The sequence below is a fragment of the Anser cygnoides genome, chromosome 9 (assembly GCF_040182565.1).
Source record: "Anser cygnoides isolate HZ-2024a breed goose chromosome 9, Taihu_goose_T2T_genome, whole genome shotgun sequence".
Lineage (NCBI taxonomy): Eukaryota > Metazoa > Chordata > Aves > Anseriformes > Anatidae > Anser > Anser cygnoides.
In genome coordinates this window covers 4,024,785-4,044,189 of record NC_089881.1, presented here as the reverse complement: position 1 = coordinate 4,044,189, position 19,405 = coordinate 4,024,785, and the positions used below count along the sequence as shown (strand labels likewise).

The 19,405-nt window shown below is 39.3% G+C and overlaps 1 protein-coding gene and 1 long non-coding RNA gene across 3 annotated transcripts in view; one reads left to right on the top strand and one right to left on the bottom strand.

Annotated features, from left to right (window-relative positions):
* The first annotated feature begins 6,829 nt into the window (after nucleotides 1-6,829).
* On the top strand, nucleotides 6,830-7,827 carry LOC106036269 (uncharacterized). The gene is made up of 3 exons (XR_001207212.3): nucleotides 6,830-6,926; nucleotides 7,537-7,611; nucleotides 7,695-7,827. It is a non-coding gene; the product is annotated as an uncharacterized lncRNA (long non-coding RNA).
* Nucleotides 7,828-12,506: 4,679 nt separating this feature from the next.
* The window catches only part of IRS1 (insulin receptor substrate 1), a 52,373-nt gene continuing 45,474 nt past the window's right edge, over nucleotides 12,507-19,405 (bottom strand). For both annotated transcript variants that reach the window (XR_010833502.1, XM_048063009.2), the window contains exon 2: nucleotides 12,507-13,578. The gene's annotated coding sequence lies outside the window, so the exon portion shown is untranslated. The remainder of the gene's footprint in view (nucleotides 13,579-19,405) is intronic.

Genomic DNA, 19,405 nt, shown 5'->3' with positions numbered 1-19,405 from the left:
TGAGCCACATTTTTAATGATAATGTTTGGTTTGGCAAGTTTTAGTGTGGTTATCTTGGAAAATAAATATTTCAAGCTATGCTGTTTATTTGATTCCAGTATGTTCCAAATTATTTTGATGAAATTTCAGATGTTGTACGAAGGGAAAGTCATAGCTAGTAAATCACCTGGAAAACCCCATAAAGGACAGGTACTGAGGGCCTTGCCTTGACAAAGAAACAACAGTAGGTTGCTGATCTGTTGCAAATTGGAAATGCCTGCAATAAAAGCAAGGGTTCTTTTTATTGCAAGAAGGAAAGCAAATATATACAGCAGAAAGAATAGTAATATGACCCTACAGCAATGCTCACCATTAAACAGAAGGATCATAACTCTTCAGAGCAGTCAGCACTTAAGTTCATAAAGTTATTGAGGTGGTTCTCACAGCATTCACCTCTCTCTCTTTCTAAAAATTGTTATTTATGTGCATGCATGCGCATGTATGTTATGTGGTTTATTAACTTAAAGGCAAGAGTTCATACCAAGCAGGAAAAGAGCTATTTCTTTATCAGCACTATCTCCTTTAAACAGAAAAGAACCGAAAAAGCACTGCAAATCCTAATAAAATGCAAAGAAGAAAGATTTAAACCCCAAAATGATGCATAGCTTACCCAAATGTGATTTTTTTTGTTTTGTTTAGTTTTAGGTCTGTTGCTCTTTAAGGATGTCATAAGAATGGCTCTATTTTTCCCGAAAATACAAGGGTTTTGCAAATAATTCACAATATCAGAGAATTATATAAATCACTTTTTATAGTTCTGAATGCCTTAAGAAGTTAATTTCAGGAGTGCAGAAGTAGCAGCAAGTGGCTTGGTTCTCAGAAATGCTGCATAACCTCCGATCCCAATGGAGAAGACAGTATCTGTCATTGCCTCACACTTAGGGAAATCGGGCCTATTCTAACACCTGGAAACAAATAATAAGGACACTTTCTATGTCTGTCACATTGAAGTAATTGCTAATGACCTTGTAAAAAATTCACCTGTTTTAAAAACAATACTGCATTGGAAAACTCATAGGTTTGTATTATTTGCACTGTTTTTCGCACAAACGTTCAGATGTATCTCTCCAGCTTCTAAACTGTTCTCAGTGAGAAACACAGACATGAAATACCTCCTTTTCATCTTCCTCCAACACAAATGCTGTCTGCTTAGGAGTTAAGAATAGCAGCAGCAAGCTGATAGGAAAAGTAGGAAGAGGAGAGCATTTGAAAATTGATGCTTAGCTCCACAGCGTTATCAGAATAGGCTGACTGACGACTATGATAACCTTACATACTTTATGGGAAATTTCATTATTTCATTTCTTTCATTACATACAGTATTATAAATATGAACCGGAATTAATATGCAATGACAGCAGGTAACGTAAACATTTGGCCTCAATGTATTTCCTTCTCTAAGCCAGTCTTTTGTATTGCATATATACCCAAAATACTGCACAAGCATTTCAGAGAAATTCTTCAGGTATCATCTAAATAGGTAGGTAGATTTATCTGTGTATTTGTCTTTTTCCAGAAGAGAGAGCCCTCAAACCTACCAGCAATACAAAAGGATTGTCTAATTTACTAAGTAGCGTGCTCAGAAGCAAGGATCACATACTGACTGCATTTACACTGACAGAGATCCAGGATGACTATCACCTTCAGGAAAATAATTCCAAACTTCCCTTGCTTCAACAGAAACTGCTGAACCGTACCCCAATCTCACAGAAATGTGTCTGTTAATGAAATTGAGTCCTGAGTGAATATTTTACACATTTAAAACACAAATAATTGAACGTTTCCTCTAAAAGATACTCCTCTTTAAAAACATCCGCTACAACATGTGCATCACAACTGCAATATAAAGCAAGCCATAATTTGAATCCAAACAAAAAACATCACTTGTAATTCACTATGTAATCCAATTATGAATAAATGCCTACTTAATACAGATGTTAAGGCTGTTGTGGGACAAAAATAGAGTTTTCAAGGATGATTTGTGACTGTTGGTTAGTTTGCAATAGGTGCTGTTTGTACATTTGTTGTTTTTACACACAGATTGATACACACACACTTTGATAGTCACTTTCTGATTCTTCTCCCAGTATGTCCTTCCTTATCTACTACACTACTATCTAATTCATTTTTTCCTTCTTTTTATTTTCCTTTGGATGGCCATAGTGCATTTCCTTTGAGAAAGAAGAAAACAAATACAAGTAATTTTCACTAACCTTCGCACAGAGAAACACCACCGCTATGGATGCTGTCTTCTGCTACCGTCCAGTCAGGTTCTCTAAACAAGCTGCCCTCTGCCAAGAGACTGAAAAAAAAAAAAAACATTTTAAAAACAAATTAATTAGCTTCCTATAAATTAAGCTTTTCCTTTCTGCAGTCTTAAAGCTTTTATCTACGTTTTCCTCTTTAACAATAAAATTGATTAAAGTCAAATTGCATTTCTGTAGGCATAGATTTGCTAAAGCTTTTGATACAGCCCATTCCAGATGCAGGAGCCGATATGATAGATCCTGCCAGGGAAGCTGCCACTGACTCCAGACAGTGTTTGAAGTGCAGTTATGCAATGAACGCCTCGATGCCCAGCTACTCAAATTATTTGTTCTTCACAATTACCTGGTTGTTTTGGTACGTGGCTAATTCACACAGATCTGTGCTGGTGGCTGCATATAGAAACTGCACAACTCTTTGGACAAGGCACAGTTTAATATGTGCTGAGAAGTTACTATATACTGACCACAGAAGTGGTCACTGGGAGTAGTTCAAAATGTTTTACAAGAATGCTTTGATGCTATCCAGAGCAGCGCTACTGGCCAGTAGCAAAACTGTAATTACACTAGCTGGATTTGAAAGCCAGGGTTGAATTGCAAGAATTCCCTCCTCAGCTCACCCGTTCCAGAACTTTATCAAGGCCAACGTACTTTTGGAAAGTTCAGTTCCAGCTAAAATGTAAGGCTACAGCTGAAAGCCTCCTGGGCAGTTTTTGTTTTAAAATCTAGGTCACGTCACTCGAAGAGCAGCTGTAGATTTTCCACACAGGTGCAGAGGACGCAGGGATTCTGTATAGACGAGAAGATACGAACACAAAAATGTTTACAAAATTCTAACTGTATGTGGGGAAAAAAAATATTAACACCAATTCATTATAAGCTTTGTCTCTGGCCTTGCTGCCATCTGCGGTGGGGATTTTGTTATGCAGTGAAACAAGAGCAATATACAGCCTTAAACACTGCCTGGAGCACACAAGCCCTGTGTTTATTTCCAGTGACATATTCATAAATTATAAAACCAAAAGAGGACCACGCTCATTTTTTTTACTCAGGTATGTTGCCACTGTACACCTGAACAATGGCCCCATAACTTCCCCCATTGGGGATGAGTGGTTGATTGCACATGCGTGGCTTCCCACTGCTGGAGATGGACTGGGTGCAGCTGCTGCTGGGCTGGGACCTGGTGGCAGAGACCTCACAGCACTGGAGATGCTCCACAGGAAGGGCCGCGGACACTGGTGACCGCGGGCTGAGCCCTCTGACAGTGAGGTGCACCTTGCCCCGCAGGCCTCGAGTGCTGCGCGGGGTCAGGCAAGGCCGGCGCGGAGAGGATCGACGCTCTGGTGCCAACCGGCTTCAGGTCAGCAGCCAAGCTTCACGCTGGTCATGCAGTGTCCGTGGGCAAAGATCACAGCTGTGGATTGTGCTAAGCTTTTTCCAGTCTTTGCTGGCTACGTTTTTTAACCTGTTGCTTCCCTGTGTAAACACGTCCAAGCTTGAGACTACTGCCTAAATTTCAGCTCAGCCGAATTTTGCTGATTTGAGGAACTGTTACCTCTATTCTCCACCCCCTAAACTGGCTCTAAACCAGGGGATTGAGTGACCGATAATAATACAAGTCCCTATTTGCTTTGTGCCTCATGGCACTGGTTTATGGGAGCTGTGCATGATGTTCTCCCACACAAGCCCACGTGCAGTTCCCGTTACCTAAAACACTGGCAGGGAACCACTCCTTTCCCTTCGCCCCCAAACAAAGAATCCTCACAACACCAAACTCCCTCCTTTGTTTAAGCAGCCTCACTGCAAGCTACACTATTTAAACAACATACAAACACCAATGTCTTAGATTACTTTATATCATATAATTATTTTCAAAATAAGCTGCTGGTCTAGAGAATTATCTTCTTTTAACTCAGTTTACTCTGAAAAATGAATGCTTTTTTCCTACTTGAGGACGTCAGGATACCTTATCATGTTCACATATTTCAGTTCACTCTGCCATACATTACCCTGATTAATTTTGGCAGTGACAAAGTTGTAGAAGGAATTTAAAGTTGTGATCATATGGAAGCATTGTATTTACTGCAGCAAAATCAGCATTGACATTTTAACCCTCGTGACCTTTCTCCTCTGCAGAAGCACAGGAGGTAAAACCTGTATCGGGAGGGGTTTTTTTGAATATTTTGATCATGAACCCTACATGATCAATGAAAATGTGCACAGTCCTACACTTGGAGAGAGAATTTAGTTAAGAGAGGTAACAATTTAACTAAGAGTATTGTAGTACAGCAGTAGCACCAAATAGGTATATTAAAGATGGAACTACAGAAGAACACTAAGGCTGTTAAATCAAAGATAGTCGTAAATCTAAATTCGGTTTGTCAATATTACAAACCAAGAATGTAAATGATAAACATAAGAAACCTGACTTGTTTGCTGGGTAAATTTTCCTTAAAAAAATAAAAATAAATAAATAAAAATGCAGAAATACTGAAAGCAACAAAATAGGCAAAGATGACACAGGAGGAATGTGAGTACATTGGACCTGTAATTTATTTCCTTTATTGAGTTTTGTTTCTGGTTTCCTTCTCATTATAGCTATTGAAGTATTTTTTTTAGGGAAGTATTATATCTAATGACAGTTACCTATGTGAATTGTATGTCATTCATGCCTCAACTCTTCTTTTTGAGAATTGGCTTGAACTATTTTCAGACTGAGAGTGCACTTCCAGTAATTTCCCAAAATAACTTCTGGCCATCCCTGGAGCTAGAAGAGCTGCTGATTTCTGCAAAGTGACACAATAAGTGTCTACATAAAGATCAAGTATGAATTTATTAGAGAGAACCTATCTGAATGTCTACTGTGATGTGATCAATCATAGATTCTTCACTGACAAGCTTCTGAAAGTGCTTTCAACCCTGCACACACACACACAAAGGTACTAAGTAGCAAAAATATACTAAGCAAACAACAACCAAACAAAACAGTAAATTCTTAAAGCTGTGATGTTCATCAGAGCTCTGCTTGAAAGAGCTAACCTATTTGGCATCAGTTTATATTGCTGTTATACCTGACAACCATTTTGCTTAAATAACAACACTGCTACGAAAATGGATGAACACACCCACATTACTGTTATCACTGTGTTATTTGCTTATCAAGGATATGTGATGATTTTACAGTGCTGGAAGTTTCATTAGGAAACAATTTCACTGCACTGCCAGCCAGCAAGGTGTTAACAAACACATTGGGTGGAAGAGACTCTGCTCCTAACACGAAGCTCATTCTGGATCTCATCAAAAGAAAGCAGCAAACTCACTTAGCCATTAGTCTTCTAGTTTCTTGCTACTTCTCTTCTAGAACCAGAATAAGCTTAATAGGTTGCTATGATCCACACTGGAAGTTGACAACTTTTGAGTAGTATTGTGACCTGTGACAGTACTTGAAATTGTACTCATGAAATAATGTTTAGAAAGGAAAAAGAGAGGAAAAGAAGAAATATGTTAGCTCACTTTTTATTTCAGAGGTCTTATTTCCAATGAAATCATGGCATCTAGCTAGTCGGGAACAAAATTACCCAGCCAGACAAAAACACCTGGTATTCCGTCCAGCCATCATTTTCAACCAAAGATAACAGAGAGGACAGAGCCTTTTTAAACCAAACTAATTCTAGACTGTGGAGAAACAGTCTTGTTTCCCCAAAAAATTAATGCTACAAGCTCATCTGCTCCTCATAAAAATCGCAGAGACTGTAGTTGCATGACCCAGTGGCACCAGGCCAATTTCAAGTTAAGAGTTTCGCACTTTTCCTAATTCTTGGGTCATGTAAGTCCAAGTCAATTCAGTGATATTACTCACAGTATGTCTCCAGAAAGCTTTGCTGGTATGTTCTCCTCAATCGGGGACAAGTGTGACTTCCATTAATAGATTACAAAGAAGGTTTTTGAGAAGAACTGCAGACCTGGCTCAAAACACTTACATTCTGGTGGGAACACTTTGACTGTGCAACAGCTAAAAAGAAACACAAGATCGAAGGGGACTGCTGGGATAGAGAATGAGACCTTCCAGCAACCAAGTGATCTGACTGAACAAGATAACACTAAAAAGAACAGAGGAAGCATTAAAGCGGAAATCTGGAGAGAGAAGAAGGGCTGGATAGTACTACTGTTCTGCAACAATGAAGCTCACGTATTCTCTTTACAAGTAATTCTGTGTTACTCAACACTGCAGGAGTTGAGTAGTTCTTATTCTATATTTAATCCTCCTAGCAGCTCTGTGAAGAAGGTAACAATCATCTTCATTTTGCATATGAAAAACTAAGACAACAATATTAACTGGTTTATCCACACTCACACAGCGCTTTGGAGGAGGTAAGAACAAACAGCTTGCTCGCGTCTCATTGTTAGCTCTAATTTTAAAAATAACACAGCAGACAGAAGTGTCTTGATCTTTCACATACATGCGTCATGTTCAGATCCTTCCCCTCATCTCTCACCTCAGATGACAACCCTCTGGATTAGCCACATGACTGAGAGACTGGTGATGAGCCAATAGATTACCACACCACTTCACACAGGGAAAGCCTGAAAAAGAATCAGCCCAGGCAAACTCTTTTCTGGCAGGTTTGGGAAAGAGCAGAGTTTCATCTTACCTTTTCCTAGGGGGTGCCCCTTAGGTGGCACTGAGGGCTGGGATGGGAGGAGGGCCATGTTACTGAGGGAAGCCAGCAAGCTCCAGCAACAGGCAGCATTATGGCCATCACAGGCCCACTGAGAAGCAGCTAAAATTAATGCAAAGCATGCTGCTGATAAAGGCACACTGACAGTATGAATGAGATTACTCTGCCATGTAGCTGAGGAAAGCCAGATGATGAGGTAAAACGGCAGGCTAGGCAGGACATCGATGACTTCCTCCTCTGAGGAGGTGAAAGCATTCAGATTCAGTGCACAGGGTCTTCAGACTGCACTGAAGAAAATATAATCAAATTCTAGTTACTGAAAACTTGGGAGTGTATAAAGGTTGCTGGAAGTTACTGAAAACTTGGGAGTACATAAAGGTTGCTGGAAGACACCCTTTTCCTCTCAGGTCAGTCATATCATATTTAAAAGACAAATAACCACCACTTTTTGGCCTTCCATGGGCTGTAGTGTTTGGGATCGAGACTGTGACCATGGTCACCTCATTTCTGTAAACTTTTTAAAAGAAAAACCACCATCTCATTGTTGATTTCAGAAAATATGGCCAGAGGACAGAAAGAGATGAGTTTGCCTTGCACTCACCTGAGCTGACTGCAGAAAGAATCAGGCTGTGAGAAATTTTGTTGTCCTCAAACTCTTGCATTCCTCAAATTTCCAAACAGTCTAGAAAGAACTGAATCCTTTCTTTTTCAGTTAACGTTCAAAGAAGTGGAAAACCAGCACTATGCTACGCTGAATAAACCTGAAGGGGCAGTATCTCACTGTTGAGGAAAAAACTGAGAACACCCTGACATTTCAACATTTTGTTGACAATAAAAGATTCACAGAATAACTGACATTTTACACAGTCTAATTGATAAGTGGTTATTTAAAAAATAAACAAACAAGCAAACAACAAGAAAATGAGAGATAGGAGCTATCATTTCCTAGTTAAACAGGGTGGTGGGCCCTGAGGCCTGCTCCCACTGCTGTCCCTGTACAGGCCAGCTTTAAGCAGCAGGCCGGGATTTCCAGGCCTTCTTCCGCACCAGGAACGTTGCTTCATGACGTTAAATTAAAATTAAAAAATAAAAGTATGCAAGAAAGACTGATTTTGTGACTACCACATACAGTATACTTAAAATGCCACAAACCTTTGACTTCTCAAACAGGAACAGAACTGTAAGGAGGAACTTTTCAAAAGTTACTGGCAAATTGTCACAGACGTTATCCTGTATTTTTATCAATTCTGTGGCATCACTGCTGTTGTAATAATTTTTCCCTGTGACATTCTATCCTCCACAAACACAGGAGGCAAGTTCTCCAGTCAGGTCTCATTCCTCCAAATACTCTGTGCTCCATTTTCCATAAATACAAGCAGGGCCTGAGAGCAGCTGAAAAAGCATAAATATATATATATTTTTTCCAGTCACAACACATTATCTCATTGTGATTCAATATCATTTAGCTGCCTACAGATTAACTTGATTTCTCCGAAAAGATGAATTCTATTTGTTTAATCTACAGAGTGTACATAAGTTTTATTTCATTTGTTTGCTGCCAATCTGCAAATATAACTGTCAAGTATCCTAATACAGCAGAAATAGGAGGCTGGGGGTCCCAGCAGCCAGAGAGGTACCTACCAAACAGAACCTTTTCATAGGTTGTGCAATGTTGGGGGTATTTCCCAGCAGTTACTTTTGCATGTTTTTTTTGTTTGTTTGTTTGTTTTTTCTTCCATGCATTTTGGTAATGCAAAGCACCGATTTTCAAACCATCTACCAATTCAGATCAGTAGATCAGAACAGCACAGAGCTTCTTACAGAAAACTTACTCTTGGTACAATTTATGAGGCACAAGGTGTCCAAGCTCCCCCTCCCTCCCAGAGGCCCATCCATTGCAAGCATAGACAAACATTTGATTATCCCGTTACTGTTATCCCAAATGTAGAACGTGAATGTATTTAAATGAAGAAGTTCTAATAATGTCTGCTTTTTTATTAGTCTCCACCTTATCTTCTCATAGAAGTTTCACATGTTTTTTCAGAACATGTATTTGGAAAGAAGTGTGTGGGGCAGATCATGGTCCCCCCCATCTCAGCTAGATTTCTCATTTCATCCTTTATGAGAATAGTGTCATATTAGAGGCCCCCAAAAGGAAGAAAAAAAAAAAAAAAAAAAAAAAAAAGACCTTTTCTACAAACTCAAAGTCCTTATTTTTTTTTTCCAATTTCCACTCTTTTTCCATTCACCATCCTACAGACTGGATAATTTTATATGGGCATCCGGTACGTTCACAAACAGCTTATTTATGCTATCTTCAAAGTCATAGCAAAATGAAATTATTAATAAGTAGATAAATACAAGGTGAACTGGACAAGTGTGAATACTGTAACTTTACACCAGTAAACTAGCCTCAAGGCTTGCAGGCCAAAAACATAGGCTTCACCCAAAGATGGGTGGGAGGTCACACAAGAGATGGGCAAAGATTCACTCTCACTTTAAGAGGATAGGTTATTAGTTATTTTCAGTATCACTTCTTCAAGGTAAACTAGCTTAGGTGAATTAAGTCGCAGAACAAAGCATTTTATACATCTATCCAGACTGATTCAATTAACAGTTGATGTGCTGTACTTAAGCTCCTACCAAGTACTAGCTTTGGCTAATCATTTCAAAAGCAAACGTGAAAGCTGTTCATATTGCGCATTAATCTTGGTTATTGCACAGTAGACTTACGTAACTAAAGTACAACGCATATTGAGTTGATAGAACCCATTTAAACACATACTACTCATTACACAGCCCTTGAGTGTTATAGAGGGCATGAATAAAAGCATCAGCTAAAAGTCAGCTGGTAGCAAGATGGACACGGATGCTTAGTTCTTAAATATGCATAAAGTAAGGCGACAGCACTGTAATATACCTACAAACGTGGCCTGAGTTTCCTTTTTCCTTTCTGAACTTGTACTTCTGCTAGGAGAAAAAAAAAAAAAAAAAAAGACTTGACATTTTAAATGCTAATTAAATAGGTTAATATAAAAGGCTAGAAGAATGAAAATTTATCTGGAGCTTGACAACATATGTGCCAACTCAGCAACAAATTTAGCTTTAACACGGCAATCCTTCCAAAACAAACAAAAAACATCTATCAGCATTGCTAGTACTCCTGCAGACTGCTTCAAACCATTTTTCCAACCCCATTCATTTTCAACCTATAGCACTAATAAATGCATTCGGCATAGATTTTTTTTGGGCGTGGGGGTGGATTGAAGTTGCCCCAGTAAAGGAAGCAGAAAGAAACAAATAATAACCAGCAACTTCCAGTTGAAACCAAAAAACCAACCAACTCCTGAGCATCTGAGTTTGACAAGCTGATGCAGGACAGATCCCATTTTTTCATTTTCCAACTTAAAGAAATGATCTCTTCTGTGTCAGACAAAACAACAGAATACATAAAGGGATAAGATAGGATAGTACCATGTTGTTGACAAATTTGTACTTTAATTTAAAAGGGTTTGTTTTATAACATCATATTTATTAAAGTCTGGAATTTGTAAGAATAATTATGAAAAAACATCAAGACGATCATTTGGTTACAGATTATTTTTGTTTAAAAATATTATCAAAACATATTTGCTAAACAGGCAGGTATAATTTTACTGAAGGAAAAAACAATCACGAAACCAAAATGTTAACATGCATGTTAACATCATTAATAAGCACTTTTTTGTGGCTGTATGTACTAATGACATGAATGGACAGATCAGCCCATCACAGCAGCACTATCCTCCACCCACTTCTCCAACCAATATAATCACCATTGCCAATTTCTACATTTAAAAAATATATATACTTCATAAATAAAATGTGTTCATAGATCTATCATTGCAAAATAGTTCCGCCTCAATTAAATGTGCTCACTAACGCCTCTTAACATTTAACGGTAGCTTCCAGTACCAACAAATCTGTTTTAGTTATTGCTGGAGCATGCAAGTTATCTGAAACAATGCAAAGAACAATGGCCAGAAAATACTGTTTTATCCAAGGCACTTCAACATCAACACATGCTAATATTTAGCAACCAAATCAAACACTGAGAATTTATGTTAGGATGGAGAAGGCTGTGGGGAAAGTGTTTGACAGGAGTGATTATTTATTTACTTTACTTCTGAACATATGCAGATTAACATTGCAACTAAACCCCATTAAAAAGGATTATAAGATAAAATGAAAATGAGTAACTTCAAATTTTGAGCACTCGTCTGAGGCATGTGGCTTTCTTTATGAAGCAAATGCTATACTCTTACATATTCATGGTTCTTTAGAAAAACACATATTAATGCTCTTCATGAGCAAGGGATAAGCTTCTGTGGATCAACTTGCCCCTTCCTACGTAAACAAGGAGCAATGCCTCACATTTTTCCAATCAGTATCAGCCTCTTTTGGTGGAGACTGTCCTGTCAGCAAAGGCCAAGATTTCCAAAGGCAGCACCCTTGGTAGCCACAGGTCCATCTCAGGCTGCAGCCACAACCATTCAACAACACCCTCAGGTCTGCCAGAATCACTATTCATGCAGTTTTTGCTAGTGATCGGGAATGATTCAAATATTTTAAATATTTTTAAGCTGTAGGATCCTTCTTAACTGAATATTTTGACTTGGCAAGGTCAAAAAGGGGTTATATATGTGCAATGATACGAGCAGATCTAAGGGAACGATCAGCCTCCAAGCAAAAGGCGAGGTGAAAAACAGCTGTGCAATGTCCCCTTCATCTATACTGCGGTCAGAAGAGGACACTGCATTAACCTCAGCCTAACCCCAGACATCATAAACACCTCAGGGGAAAGAAATCCTTTTTTTGAGGATTTGACAGCCATCGTGCAGAGAGGGCTGGTGCATTGAGTGCCTGACTTTTTGTGGTAATAAAAATCCTGTTGAACGTGCCCTGGTCTGTAGGGTTGCTTTGCAGAAGCAAGAGGGACGACCAACAGGGACCTGACATGGCTTCATGTTCAGTTATCACTTCAACAACATTTTGCTTTGAGATCCAGGATCTCAACATTTCTCCAGTCCCCAGAAGAATTACGGCTCTGCAAATGCTACACACAAAAGAATTTCATATGCATAGACCCAGAGTAAAGCACAGGAGAAGTCGCAGAAGAATTTTTCCTCATTCTTCCTCTTGCACCGAATTCCAGACAATCATCTGGGCTGTTCTGCAAAAATCTCATGCTGAAGTCTTGCTGTGGCTTCCAGTGGTTTCACTTGCTGCGAATTCTCCTACCGACTTAAGTGGAAGGAGGACTGTATCCTGAAGATTCCCCAGAAAACTGAAATAAGAATTTTAGTGAAATATTCAAGGAAGCATACTCCCTGCTACACCTAATTACAATATACTTTTTTTTATTCTTAAACTGTGGTGATCCACAGCTGTTCTTAAAAACACAGTGGCAACATCAAAGAAGGCTGGTGGGACAATCCGAAACATGTGAGACAGCTCACCAAGAAAAACAAACAAACAAACAAACTACAGCAGATAAAACAGTATCTAGTTTATTACATATAGAAAGAGATTTCCAGAATTTACAAACACCCACATTTTCATTCCAGGGAAAGAGTTAATTTGAAAAGTTCACCCTTTTTTTGTGTTCATTTTGTTTTGTGGTTTTCTGTTGGTTGTTTTTTTTTTCTTTCCTTTACAATATATACAATGGAAGACTTTGATTTCTTTTTTTTTCTGATTTTTTTGTCAGTTCCTGTGCAATTGATGAATTCAAGTTGACACTTGTAAATACCATGTACAGTAAATTTTGTCTTCATTGTAGTTAATACAGACTATTATTTTACAAGGAGTACAAAATTACTTTTCTTTTGGAAAGAACTCAACTCAACATCAGGGTTATCTTACAACTGATAGTATCAGTAAATATGACTGTACAATCAAGGCCCAGGGACCAATGACTCGTATTATATTATTTTCTGAATTACAATCTTAAAACAAGAATAGTACCCTAACTCTATTCTTAGAAGCCTTGTTTTAAGCAGGTTTCCCACTCTGTTTACAACAGAATATAGTATACCTCAGTTCCACATCAAAAAAGATGTGCTGTAGGAAAAGTTACATTTTAATTAAAAAAGTACATGTATAAATCAAAACCTATGTTAAATATTTAATACTCTTCAACCAACATTAAGTTTTGTATGTAATAATTTACAATGATGATTTGTCATACAGGTTTTCAGCAGCAAATGAAGTTGTGTAAATGTGCTAGTAAAATACCCATTCTCACCATGACATAGTGGTGGGCACATCAGTTCATTGTGGCCAGCTAAGTCCTTATGGTAGAGGATGAAGTAAGAGAGACTCATTGTCCAGGTGTCACAGTGCTTCTGCTTGGCACAACACAGGATGTGCAGCTCAGTCAACTAACTCCTGAGGTTTGTGTAAAGTAAACAAACTGAACTGGATGCATCGTACCCATTTACAGAGGAAGAGGAGGAGGAGGAGGTGAGGTCCTAGTTGTGATAACATGAAACATTTAGAGTCTTGATACCCATGAGTTAAAAGAAGGATTTGCTGAGGTTGTATAGGTCATCAATCTGAAATGGAAAGAGAAAGAAAATTAGCATCATGGGCACTTAAAAAATGTTGCTGCAATCACCACACTACCAGTGCCATTCTCCATTGTTGTGTTTTTGTTTTGTTTTGTTTTTTTGTCTGTTTTGTTTAAAGCATTATCATCCCAACTGAAAACGTTAGCACCTTGATAAATGATGGCATTCACATTTGAACTGTACTGGAGCATCTGAATCCCCAAAAGCATTTCAAACAGATGTTGGCGATAAAATTCCAAGCAGTCAGACATACACATAGAATTTGCAAGAGATTCACCTAAGCAGAAACAATTTAAGTGTCTATAATGATTAACCCTGACAAACTTCTGTGATAAAAAAAAAAAAAAAAAAGAAAACCTCAAACCTTTAGCCTGCTGCTGGCATTTTTACCCACTACAAGATCTGGGCCTCCTTGTAGGGCTTCCTGGCCACCCACAAATGCCACGTTTTGCATCCACACGATGGAGCGGGGCTCTCTGTGCCCTTCCGTCTCGCATCCCGCTGGGAACCCCAGGGCAGACCCTTCAGCCCCTGGCAGGACGCGGTTCCCCTGCTGGAGGAACCAGGGCTGGAGTCGCACGGGGGGCACCCCACAGCCCCCATCAGCAGCCAGCCCCCTCCCAGCCCTCAGACCGCAGCGTGCACAAGCCCAGACCGTCCCTCCTCGCCTGCAGCCATACGGAGCCGTACCCACTGGGGCCTGAGTAACACCCCCATGAAATGAATACTATTTTTGTTTGAGCTGGGGTTAGAGGACTGCCGCCATTTACATTTGGGGAGTTTCACATAGAAACTGATGAAGCAAGACTCAGATTTTACATAAACGTGTGTCTATTTCTATATTTAATATTAACTATGCTCCTGAAAAGATATGTAAATAGCGTATTTTCCTCAGTACAAATAAAGGCTTCCCATAGACACGCTGAAGTATAAAACTGAAAAGACCTCCTGTCCTATATTCTTTAATTGCCCGAGAAACAGAATTTACTTTGTGTGGTCCTTCAAGTGAAAGGAAAGCCTATCCTTGCAAGTGATGTGTGGTATGCTGTGAAAACTCCCCAAAGAATTATCTCACAGATCTCTTATTTACTTTCAACTTTCTTCTGCACTCATGTTGCGATCTACTGGAATGTTCCTACCAGGATATCTATATACAGCTTCGCAGAGCCTTGCAGCTTTCAGCTATGCTGCACCTAAAATTAGCCAGTAATGCCATACTGCATTAATAAAGACTAACGACAAAGAAGAAATGATTTAAATTAAATTGAGGAGTGATGTGTGCATGGAAGTGTGCGTTTCACACCCAGCTGGGGCCCAGCAGGGCTGCAGGAAGAGTTTAGTGACCACCAGCAGGGCCCCAGCCTGATCCTGCATGGACAGGGCAAAACAAAGGAGACAGGTGCTCACCTCATTGGAGCTTATTGTATTAAAGGAATTTTAAATATATAAGCAATAATTTGCAGTGTCACGATTAACTATCGCATCTCTTAACTAGCATTCAGGTAATCTCAACTGAAATATATAATCTAGAAAACAAAATGGTTTATCCAATTCAATTCCTCACCCTTTCAGTCAATGTAGTCTAAGTGCTACTCACAGGCAAGTGAGTAGCATTGGTGGATTGAGAAGTCAGAAAAGCAAAGGAAGAAAGAATAACAAGTCTATCCGAAAAAGAAAACACTTCCTAGAGGAATTCACTAACAAAATAGTACTGAGGATAATCACAGTTACAGCAACCCAGACACTGGCATATTGAAGTCCTGAGCACATGTCAAAGGAATAGAAAAAAAACAAAACAAAACAAAACCCAGCAGGCTGAAATATCTGGGAGTTTGAGACTTGGGATGACGAAACAGTCACGCAGGGTGTGAACAGGAATGCGCTGTGTTTCATCCAAACTTCAGCTGCAGGTGTGACAAGGGCACAGACCCTGTCTTCAAGCTCGTTATTGCACCTCCATCTGGTATCTTCAGTACAACATGGAAACCTACTTGTCACCCCCTCAACAAAATATGTTGGTTGTTGTTGGTGAAGTATCAAGCAGGAAAAAGAAACTATTGCAAGTTAACTGGAAAGTATTACCAGATCAAAACTCAGTCTCCATCAGTTGTTTTAGTCAGTAATGATATTCCAGTCCACAAGTGTCAGTGATCTTGTAAGAAGAACTAGCATCATTAAGGAGTACTCTTTAGAAGTTGTTTTAAAGAATTCCCATTGCTTTCCAAGGTCTAGAAGTCCATTTAAAAACTACTCATTGTTTTGGCCTAACCAGAACCCCCACCACCTTTAGAACTTTAATTAAACAAACAAAAAAAAACTATCCAAAGCTATTCCAGTTCTTGGGGTGGTAATGCACGTGTTTAAAACCTGCTACACATTTTCTACGATTTCAGAAAAACAAGTTATGCTGGAGAAGGAGAAATTTTCTTCTGATTTTGTGAGGGGAAAAAATGAGACACTATGTTATGGACCCTCTGAGACTACTGATTGCAATGATTTGCTTTCAACTCCCCAATTCCTTTTATGAATCTCTTTCCCAAAACACGAACTGTGCCCCCGAGAACAACAACGCCTGCTACTACCACGATTTGTCTAAATGCCCCAAACGCCCAGAAAGCAGCCCTTCTGAGAGTGATGGGTCACTGGAAACTGCCAACCCGTAGGGCTTTGATCCAGGGAATTCTCACTTGTGCACAACTTCTAGCAAAAAGCCCCGTCCTCACTTTTAGAGTACAAATGCTCTTTGTTAGACTCAAAGGAATAGTGCTTAATTTTTTGGCATAATCTCTCCTCAGTGAACGATTACAGTATGTTTCGAGGAGAAAGCACCTTCTACGGCGCTGAAGTCATCAGCTGGATACCCCATTGTTTCTTATCAACAGCCATCAGCATTTCCTTAACAACATATGAAAACAGTGCGGAAGACAAGTGTTTTAATAGAGAGCACAACGACTACAGTGAGCTGAGGTAAGGATCATTAAAACCACTGACATCACCATTGGCAAGCACAGAGAAGGGAAAACCTGTGTTTAATCTATTTCCTATTCACCACAAGCTTTAGCTGGAGTCCCCAATAATGCACTTTGTGGTTGACTTTATGGAAAAGATTAGTGATGCAAGAAAAATGTACTGAAACAAACAAGCATCTTTAAAAGTTACTATAAGGTACCTCTGACAAGTAGTCTCTGCTCAACATCTGTTACAACACACACGCAGATAACACTAACGCACGTTCCAGCTGGCAGCAATTTCAGCTCCAATCTATTAGTCCAGGCAGGATACAACACAACCAACTGGAGTTCCTATTACAGCACAAGGCCCATTCTTAAATCCAGTAACTAAAAATAAGTCGATACCGCATTTTATTTCCATTATGGGGGAGCTGGCGAGGCATACCTAAAGTTCAAATTCTCAAAGAGCAGAGTGTCTAGACAATTTACCAATATATCTTTCCTGAAGTTAACTGAATTTTCATACATAAAGTAGGTGCACTGTTAAAATATACTCACAGTGCACTCCTTACTCCCTCCTTACAATCCACCCTTGTTAAAAGGTACCCAAAGACCAAACGTTTCAACAAATGCAAAAACTCAAGTGATCCTCAAGTAAAAGACTTCAGTTAAAGCTTCTGTGTATTACTAAGGGCCAACAGTGTGTCCTACCCCAAAAACACCGATAGAAATGTCCTTCCACGGGGTCATTCCATTGCAAAAGAAGATAATGTGCAGTAGCTGTAGAAGTTCTGTGATCAACGTGGCAAATAAATGCAACTACTTCATCAGGGATGAACATACTGGGGCAAAGCACAGCTCCCAAACACCCGAGCTGCTCAGTACCCTGTGACAGCTGGACATCCGTGGGACAAAATGCTGACAGCAACAGGAAACAGCTCTGAAGGTATCCCTAAAGGCAACAGAGCCAGGGGAATTAAAAGATCACCCCTGTCTGAAGAAACAGTAGATTTTTCTACATCTGCTGCAGGAAGATCATGTCCCAATCCTGCTATCAGCCTTGCTAAACCAAACATATTCTCCAAAACTGTTGCTGTCCCACCAGCATCTTATTTGAAACAACGAGCAAGGAACAAATGCATTTGTTGTTTACTTTGGGATTGTACAATGCATCTTATTCTGTATAGGTTAAAGAGGGCTTTAGTACATAATGAACCCATCTACCTAATACAAAAATAAAAAGGTCGTGAACAAAAGGTCGAAATTAAATAGATAGCCATCATGAAAATACACCAGAAGACTTGTGCAGAACTTCACAAGCCCCAGTCAGCACCTGACCTGGGCACCTGTGATCTGCCCAGGTAACGAAGTGTCTTTAGAAGCCTGACACAAGGTAAACGTGTTAAATAGTGTTGAAAAATTCGGTTACAGCTCTCGGTGACTTTTGCATGAGCCATCATCTAATTATAATGAATTGGCACAGGTCTACTTAAAAGCTGAATTTGTCCATGTCTTTGTGTTCGCCACACTCATGATCATAAGTCGTGTCTGTTTACGTTTTTCTTGGCATTACTAACGTGCACACAGATATGGGAAGTATCCCATTCGGATAAATTAAAAACATCAACCAAAACTTAAACTAGCTCAAATAACTTCTTTTCAAAGAGATGCATACATACGGTACAATTTTCCCAATCTCACACAGACCTTGAAAGAGTAAAGGAATGCAAGAAGAAACAATGGTTGCTCTAGTATGTTAATTGCAGTCTGAGTACTAACAAAAGGAATTCAAAATAGAACTAAACAAGGTAATTACAACATTGCTATTTAACTTGACAGGCTATAATCTACATTTAATAAGCCTAGACAAGCTTTTCTTCATTGTACCCCAAAATGCCTCAGCTTTCTTGTGAACATCATAAATAGGGAATTACTGATGATTTGGTTTCACCAAGTCCTTTCCTACCAGACTGAGTAATTGGATTTGGTGTTTTCATCCTCTTTTTCTTCTTCATATAGGTGATCATTTACTGATGGAGGCACCTCAAGACAATAGGTTGTACAGTCTTTCTGCTATGAACTCAGACAAAATTTACACCTATCACGTATAACATGAGGAAAAAGCCATCTTCCCCACAAGGGAAGTGTCTTCTCTGTAACCCAGAAAGAGATGGCAGGAATAAACAAAACTAAATGACTTTTAAAATAAGATGAAGAACAGAACGACATTCTCACACTTCTGAAGCTCATACTCCTGTTTCCTGTGTTGTGAGTGTAATGGGAAAACACCAACTAAGCCACGGACGTTCTTTGGGCGAGCTTCTGCCCAGCAAAGAGCTTGTACATCTAATTTCAACTTCACAGCACGTCAACCTGACTTACACTCACTCAAGACAAAACTAAAGTCTTCAGTGAAGACAGCAAGAAAGGCTGCTGCCACAAGCAGGAAACCAAGGACCGACTGCCAGCGAACATCTAGCACAGGAGAGAGTGACATCATTAGAGGTCAGATTTGTCCTTTTCCACCTGTAAGGAGCAGGAAACAAGCCAGCTGTCTGCCCTGGTATGTAGATACTGGAAATAGTAATTCACCACAGAAAAACTGTTTAATGCATCCCCTGCTCTATTATGCCAAATCAGCAGCAGTTACAAGGTTGAACAAAACTGATTTAATTGAATTTCTGATTAAATATCTTTTCAATTATGGGGAAAAAATGTATTGAGTTTTTGTTTTTCTTAAAAGAAACAAGATACGACTGGGTTTAAAAAGAAAGACCTTTAATTCTATCAATAGACTCTTTTCAATAAATAAATGCTGCAACTTTCCTTGCTGTGATGCAGCTGAGCATTAAAACAAGAGG